Source organism: Bidens hawaiensis, unplaced genomic scaffold (assembly GCF_021521415.1).
Source record: "Bidens hawaiensis isolate Kalapana, Puna unplaced genomic scaffold, B.hawaiensis_p1.1 tig00008036_1, whole genome shotgun sequence".
NCBI classification, from domain to species: domain Eukaryota; kingdom Viridiplantae; phylum Streptophyta; class Magnoliopsida; order Asterales; family Asteraceae; genus Bidens; species Bidens hawaiensis.
The window spans coordinates 734369-742697 of NW_027491563.1; the positions used below are offsets into that span (position 1 = coordinate 734369).

The following is an 8329-nucleotide window of genomic DNA, read 5'->3' on the forward strand; positions in this document are numbered from 1 at the left end:
TATTTATATAGTTACTATATGTCAAGCATAACATTGTAAGCCGTGAACACTTTGACTTATTTAGATAAACAAGTTACGCGCATGTCTTCTTCTTGTTACACGTTCTAGGAACAAGTCTTGTGCTTTGATTAGTTAAAGCGTCATGTCACATTCATGTAGACGGTGAGCTATAAGTAACACAAAAAACAAGTATAATAGATGGGCTTTAACTAACCAACACCCCAAGAGCGACGATACGTAGCCCAGAGGGCGGTGTTGCAGCCCACAAATTGCCCCACCCCCCAATACTTGATTGCCACATCATCGGCCTCATACACAAGCCGGCGACAAATACATGCCCCCCCCAGTCGCCCCACTTATCGACAGGAGGAGCGTTGTTCTCACCTTCGTCGCCCCTTGTCGCCTAGCATTTACCGCGCACTACGCTTTATCTAACACTTAGTCTAAAAATACTCCGGCTTACATACCTTGAATAATTTTACTGAAGAAAACAAGTCCGAACTGGATAGCCTGAACTTACGTTTACCCTAGATGTCAGATATGAGTCTACTGAATAACGATGAGATCAGATCCAAGCTAATGGCCTGCAAAACAGATCACCGTGAGTCTCGTTACGGGAAGAACGAGGTGGGGGGGTCTTCCCGTAACCACCCTCCGGCGTGAAAATAAGTATTGTCCTGATCGGAATAATCAATGAGAGTACAAGTAATGTGTAAGGCTTGAGATTGTGAATGAATACCTGTAAGAGGTGTACTTGGTATTTATAGCCGAAAGTAGGGGAAGATGATTGGTGGAGTTGTCACTATCGCAATATTCCCCTCTTTACCTTAAAGGACACGTGTTGATCCTTTATTGGACGTGACAGCCTGGTCGTGGCCTTTACGTGCAAGACGTGGGGCGGCCATTACGTGTCCAGGTATCATCTTTCCATTGGCCGATGTCGCTATCAGGGAATATTTGGGAAATCTTCTAGAAATAGTTTGTTACAACTGCTCTTCCATACCATGAGGGGATCACGTGTCGTGAATCCCTTGTGCTGCTTGTAGGTTCCTCCCGCGGATGCTCATTGGTAATCCACGAACTGCGATGGACACCCGCGAAGCATGTTTCCGAAACCATGGACCACTTTGCTGGTCTCGTGCTGACTACAAATGATTGTCCAAGTGTTCCTCTCGCGGATGCTTATTGACGATCCGCGAGCTGATTAGGGGTCCACAGGTTGGATTAAGGGTCCGCGAGTAACTTTATTACCCTACCTTTATATTTACTTTAGTAAAATTCTTTTCATGAGGTCTCAATAAAAGATGACAAAGAAAAAACACCTTGTTCCAATGACGTATTACGTGTAATATCGTCAGAGAAAAGATGTAAAGTGTGACTATGATTTTTGTCGAATTTCAAATTATTAGCATTTTATGAGAAAAATGACTAAAGTGGTAAACACGTAATATTTCAAAAAGTGAGACCTTTTTTACAAAAACATGACCTATTTAACCAACATTTATCGTACCACTTCACAACACAAGTACACTTCAAAACATGGCTTTCTCGTATCTCATACTTATATTGGTGATCGTCACAGCCGTGGTTGCATCTTCGGACAATAACCAAATCCACTTTCTAACTCCGCATTCCGGCTCCGCCGGCCACGAACATTCGGACGTCAACTGCTTGAGCTGGCGGGTGGCCGTTGAGACCAACAACCTCAAAGAATGGACCCAAGTTCCCGCTTCATGCGTAGACTATGTCGGGCATTACATACTAGGAAACCAATACCGGAAGGACGTTGATATGGTGGCGGCCGAAGCCTATAAGTATGCAAAAGGTCTTAACCTCACTGGTGATGGCAAGGACGTTTGGGTTTTCGATATCGATGAAACCACACTTTCTAATATCCCATATTATGCTCGTGACGATGTCGCTTTCGGGTATAACTAATAATTGTTAAAATGATTATATTTTTAACATCAATTCATAGATATTTTGGTTGTAAGATACACAACTTAACCACCAATGTCCCATTAAGGGCCGTTTAACACGTTATACTTTTTGTTTCATCATCTATTCGTGTTATTACTTATTAGTGTTATACTGAGTTTTGCATGGTTGAATATTAAGGTACCTGCCATTTAATGGAACAAAGTTTGATCAATGGGTGAAGAAAGCGGTGGCGCGGGCGATACCAGTGTCTCTTAAACTCTACAAACAACTTGTAAAAATGGGATATAAGATTGTGTTTCTCACAGGAACAAGGGAAGCTTTCAGACAACCTCGTATCAAAAATCTAAAGGCAGTTGGTTATACTCAATGGATGAAGCTCATCCTAAAGTTAGCAATTCAATTAATTTTTTTTAACTAATTATTTTGACTTTAGAGTGTGTTTTTAATGGGTTTGGATTAAATACAAACTAAATTAACGTGCTAACTATACGAATCAAATAGTGTAATTATATAGACAACATAGTGTAATTACACTACTATATAATTACATAATTACACTACTTGATTCACATAGCTATCACGTTAATATAATTTGTACTTTTACTTTCTTCGTTAATGCATACTATTTGAAAATACGTTTAGGGGAGACCATGATCATGGTAATTCAGCGGTTTACAAATCAAGCAAAAGAAGAGAGTTAGAAGAGGGTGGATACAGGATTAGAGGTAATGGGTGATCAATGGAGTGATTTACTCGGTAGCAACCCCGAGATCGCACCTTCAAGTTGCCCGACCCTATGTATTACATCGCTTAGTCATCGACTCGACGACGGGCTTCAAGTTGTTTTTGTTATGAGTTACTTTGTACTAATAAGACTTGTTCTAAGTTGAGTAAACCAAACTTAGCTTAAAAACTCCTTCACATAATTAATTCATTATTTTAACGTTTTCAAAAGCATGCATTGGTCACACTTCTAGGTACGAAAGTAGGTAAGGAAAGAAAACAATAATTTATTGTCACAAGCAATCTTAGGTAAATATAATACTTTTATTCACGGAGTCTAAAAACGTACATAAGTATGTTTAAAGACAAAAAAGTGTACCAAATGAACAAAGCAAGGGATCTAGTGGTATCATGGTGACTTTCTATTGATATCCGTTGATTCGAGTCTTGCTCATAGCAATATGTCACATGTGAGTCAGGGGTTGTGCCAAATGGGTGATATGTCGTGCTGGCTGTGATGGCGGGCGTGGAGAGCCTTTTGCCAATAAGCTGTCCATCGAGCACGTGTTGTTCTGAATTATTTTAATTTTTACATTATTTCGGTACAACTTTTACAATTGAAATTCTAGTTTTTTGAAAATATTTGAACAAAATTTACTTTAGTTTTTTTTTTAATTTATTTGTCATTAGATTATTGTCCAAGTAATGGCACACCCTAGGATTGTTCAAAGTGTAAGACCCTACCCTTTTACCTAATACCCTACCCGGACCCTTTACCCTTTTAGGAAGAAATGTGGACCCGAGACGCTACCCTCTAAACAATAAAAGGGTCGGGTATAAATAAGGGTTTCAAGGGTCCAACCCTTTACCCTTTAAAGCAGTAATCGCAGCTCATTTTCTGCATTTACTAGTTGCATATCTCATATATGACTTTAATATATGAACCCTAGAACAATTATACTTTCATTTAATAACACAGTAACTTTGAGAGTTTATCAACCTTTTGAACCGATGCAAATAATATTCACATTCACAAATTACATGTAGAGAGCAATTCAGTGATTCACACACACACACACACACACACATATATATATATATATGTTTCCAATCAGTAGTATGACCTTTTATTTTTATTTTTCTTAGTAGTTGGGAAATTTATGATGAGTCATATATAAAATAAAAACCTCTCCTATATTTCAGATTTATCGCGAATCTGATGTATATTTATCTAGAAACTAGTAAACAGGTCAAGGGTTTGAAAAAGGGTCGGACCCTTGAAACCCTTTTATCCTTTAAGGTAAAATTTAAATACCCTTTACTCGACCCATATTATATATTCGGGTCTAATTAAGGGTTTTACGAGTCAGGTAAAAGGGTTTCAAGGGTATGACCCTTATTTTGCTCACCCCTAGGCACACCCTTGATAAATTATCTAATCAGTTATTTGGAAGATCGCTTAAAAATTAAAATGTCTTCACACAAACACCTGATCGATTGCATCTTTGTTTTTATTCAAAACGTTTCACGGATCTCTTTTCTTCACATTAGCTACATCTCCTCTATCCTCTATGTGAGCTCAAAATGTATAAAAAAGGAGTCTTGAAGATGCTCTTATATATATTAGATTTGAATATATTGTTTTTTCTGATAATTTAATTGATAAAAATAATTATATCAAGATAAAAAGAAACTTGCAGGTTAGAAAATTTTATATAAGAGCATTTATATTAAAACAGTGTTCTAATTAAAATTTTATATTAAAGCAGGGTTCTAATTAAAATTATAGTTTTGAATATAACTTCTCATTAATAATAAGTTACCGAAAAATAAAAGAGTTTACATTAGTAAAATAATTTTATTCGATAAAAAGGTAAGTAAACTAATATTTAAGGAATGCTTGATTAAGAAAACTTTCGGGATAATAATAAATAAACTCAAATATATATTTTTATCAAAAAGGCTTGTAAAATTAACTTAAAATAGTTATTTAGTTCAAATTTCTTGAAAATAATTCAATAACCTTGAGTTATTTTAATATATAAATATTTCGAGTTTTTATTTAAGCAAATTATCTGGGTGTAGTCGTATTCATATATAGATGAACCCTAAGGCTATACGGTATACACCAGTGGGCAAGCCCCACTGGTCTGAGGTAGCAGCCACATGACGCTCCTCACGTAAGAGGTCTTCCTGGAACTCCATCCCCCACATAAAATGGTCATGCGTAACTTGAGGGTATTGGCCACCATCAGTATGTTCATTTATCCATTAACCAATCAAATTTTTTTATTTTTTTTATTTCTTTTTTATTTCTTTTTATTATTAAATAATAAAATAGTGGAGAATGATGAAGAAAAGTTTATTTTCTTGATTAAAGGGTGATGTTAAATGATGAAGGAAAAGCTAACGTGACGAATGAGGAGAATGGTGTTGAGCAGTGTATACCCCTAACATATTGTTGATACTTTTCTTATTTCATCAAGTATTTTAATGAACTTTTTAATACACAACATCAACATCGTTGATACTTTTCTTATTTCATCAAGTATTTTAATGAACTTTTTAATACACAACATCAACATCACAGCCATATATATTATAATTAGGAAAATACCAAAAGAGGAAAAAGAAATATATCTTCGTAATTGAGTGAAGCATTTTATTGGATACATTTCCCCTTATGAGAAGGATGATAGAAAAAATAAAATCCGACAGGCAAACATGAAATATGATGTGAAGAGTATGCAATTTATTACCATTGAACATTTATTTCCATTATAAAAGCTTTAATACAAAATTATGCTTTTAAAAAAAATATTACTTTAGTTTAAAACTTTTAAACGTCACTAAACAAACCGTGAAAACCGAACTATTCAGTAACTCGGCTAGTTTGATTTGTCTTTTTCAGACCATTTTTTTATCGATTTATTACTAAATTTTTCTATTAAACCAGCCAAATCGACTCGCAAACACCCCTACTCTCATGTAGATATAAGAGAAGCCAAATGTTGAATTCAATGACTTGTTAATTTGTAACACGGTCCGTAAACTAATTATTTATATGAAATTCGCTGTAGTTAGATAAACAAACATATGAAAATGACAATTTGTAATTCAAAATATACATTTCACGATAAATCTTGCATCTAGTCAAGGGAACTCAATAATATTAATACTATGACTATACGCTCATTGGTAACACCTCTTTTAAATCACATATATACTTGTGCACATATTTTGTTCAAACACAAACCAATAAGGCTTTGTGTTTCTTTTTTTCTAATTCACAAAAATTAGTATCTAACCACGTACACAACTTGAAGTGGCAGACTCGTAATATATCACAACATAGAACCCATTTTAGCAAACCTTCACTTATATAACCAAGAAATATGTCACACCTTAACACAACACAACAACAATATTCAAAACCAAACATGGGTTTCACGTTTCTTATCCTCATGGCAACCATTGCAACCACCTTTGCATCTCCAATCACCAACCAAATCCACTTGTTAATGCCGCATTCGGGCTCGGCCGGGCTCAAACACCCCGACCTTAACTGCAACAGTTGGCGACTAGCCGTTGAGACTAGCAACCTCAAAGACTGGACCGTAGTTCCAGAAGAATGTGAGGACTATGTTGGTCATTACATGCTCGGTAAACAATATCGTGTGGACTGCGATTATGTTGCAAGCGAAGCCTATAAGTACGCCAAAAGCCTTAACCTCACTGGTGATGGCAAGGACATTTGGATTTTCGACATCGATGAAACCACACTCTCTAATCTCCCATATTATGCTAGAAATACGGTTGCTTTCGGGTATGTAATAGCTTGTTAAAAATAATTTATATAGACGTATGTAGGAAAATACGTATTAAAGAAAAATGAACGCAATGGCATTTTCATAAATATTATGAATAAAGTAGTTACACTACAGTAAAATACAAGTAGATTAATAAATAATAATAATAATAATTAGTCAGTCAAAAGTGTAGCTTAATTTTTATTACTCTACTTTTAGCGTAATTTTTATTACTCTACTTTTATTTTAGTTGTACTGTAATTAAAAAAATGCCACAACACAACTTTTTTTATTTTCACTTTGAATTGTATGTACGGTAAATGTTATTTGTACATTATCTAGTCCTTACATATGTATATTATGTGGTTTAATGAGTTTGACTTGATGAATTATGAATATCCAGGGCTATACCGTATAATGCCACGGCGTTTGACCTATGGGTGGCCGAAGCAGCGGGTGTGGCCATACCGGGGTCTCTTAGACTGTACAATCAACTTATAGAGTTGGGATTTAAGATTGTGTTTCTTACTGGAACAAAGGAAGCTGTCTCAGAACCCCGTATTAGAAATATGAAGGCAATTGGTTATACTAAGTGGGAGAAGTTCATCCTAAAGTAAGTAATTATTTTTATATAAGGGAACATTAGCATATTTCAATATTGGCGCAACAGATTTCAATCGTGACATAACAGATGGAAATATGATACGCCAGTCAAAATCTGATACGCTGGCATAATAGAATGTGCCATGTGAAAGTTTTGGTTAGATCAAAAAATTTCTTATTAAAAATAGAAAATTTTCAAATTATATTTTTTTAGAAGAAAAGGTGCAAGATTATGTTGTCTAAAACTAATAGGTAATTCATTATTTTAAGTATATTTTTAATATATTAATGTTTCAGATTGATATTACAAGTAACCTAATGATAGAGTTTGTTACTTACTTTCAATAAAAGCTTTGAAAATATGTGTAGGGGAAGTAATGATCATGGTACTGCAGTGGAGTACAAATCAGGCAAAAGAAAAGAGTTAGTAGAGGCCGGATATAGAATTAGAGGTAACATGGGGGATCAATGGAGCGATTTAATCGGTACCAACACCGGAGACCGTACCTTCAAGGTACCCGATCCTATGTACTACATCGGTTAATTGATCGACTTGATCAACTTCATCGGTGCTTCAAGTTTCTTGTTGGCATGAGTTTTTTTTTAAATAAGACTTGTTACAAGTTGGTGCAGAGTTAATTAACTTTGTTAATCATGTAATAATTAGGAATTGAAGCACTTATTATTATGAATGATTATTTTCTTTGACAAAATGTTAATAATGTCATATATTAAAGGTGCAGTGGTAGATGGGAAGAAAAACAATAATACATTCACATACTATATTTTAATATCCACAAATATTATATCTTTTATACATCTGATCGAAAAGAAAGAAAACGTGCGACTTTAATAAATAGAGGAGATCACAAGGATCTCAAAAAATAATGTTTAATAATGTAGTCTATGTATCATTGACTGAATAATATGTGTAGGGGTATGGTACTAAATCCGGTTTTACAACCCTAAATTTATTATGTTTGGCTTATTTTATTATATGGACTAATACAATATTATTGGGCTGAGGGGGTTTTGTGGAGGTAACCCTAACTGGGCTAGGCCCATTAGGGTACCATGATGGTGGCCATGAGGCTCTCTATATAAGGAGGTCTCCACCTCCTTGTTAGATGGGTCATGCTCAATAAGAGCCACCACCCTATTTTTGTGTCTGTAAACAAGAGATCCTGAGGATTTCTTAGCAGTCACCTCCACACCCCCGAAAAGCCATTGCAGGTCTCAAGCAATCGAAGAAG

General features: G+C 35.2%; 1 pseudogene across 1 annotated transcript; it reads left to right on the forward strand.

The window, feature by feature from the left end:
• The first annotated feature begins 1536 nt into the window (after positions 1-1536).
• Positions 1537-7672, forward strand: LOC143636620 (uncharacterized; annotated as a pseudogene). Its single transcript, XR_013154271.1, has 7 exons — positions 1537-1928; positions 2119-2328; positions 2584-2754; positions 5621-5674; positions 6056-6490; positions 6877-7086; positions 7446-7672. The product of XR_013154271.1 is annotated as an uncharacterized LOC143636620 (transcript).
• Positions 7673-8329: the final 657 nt, after the last annotated feature.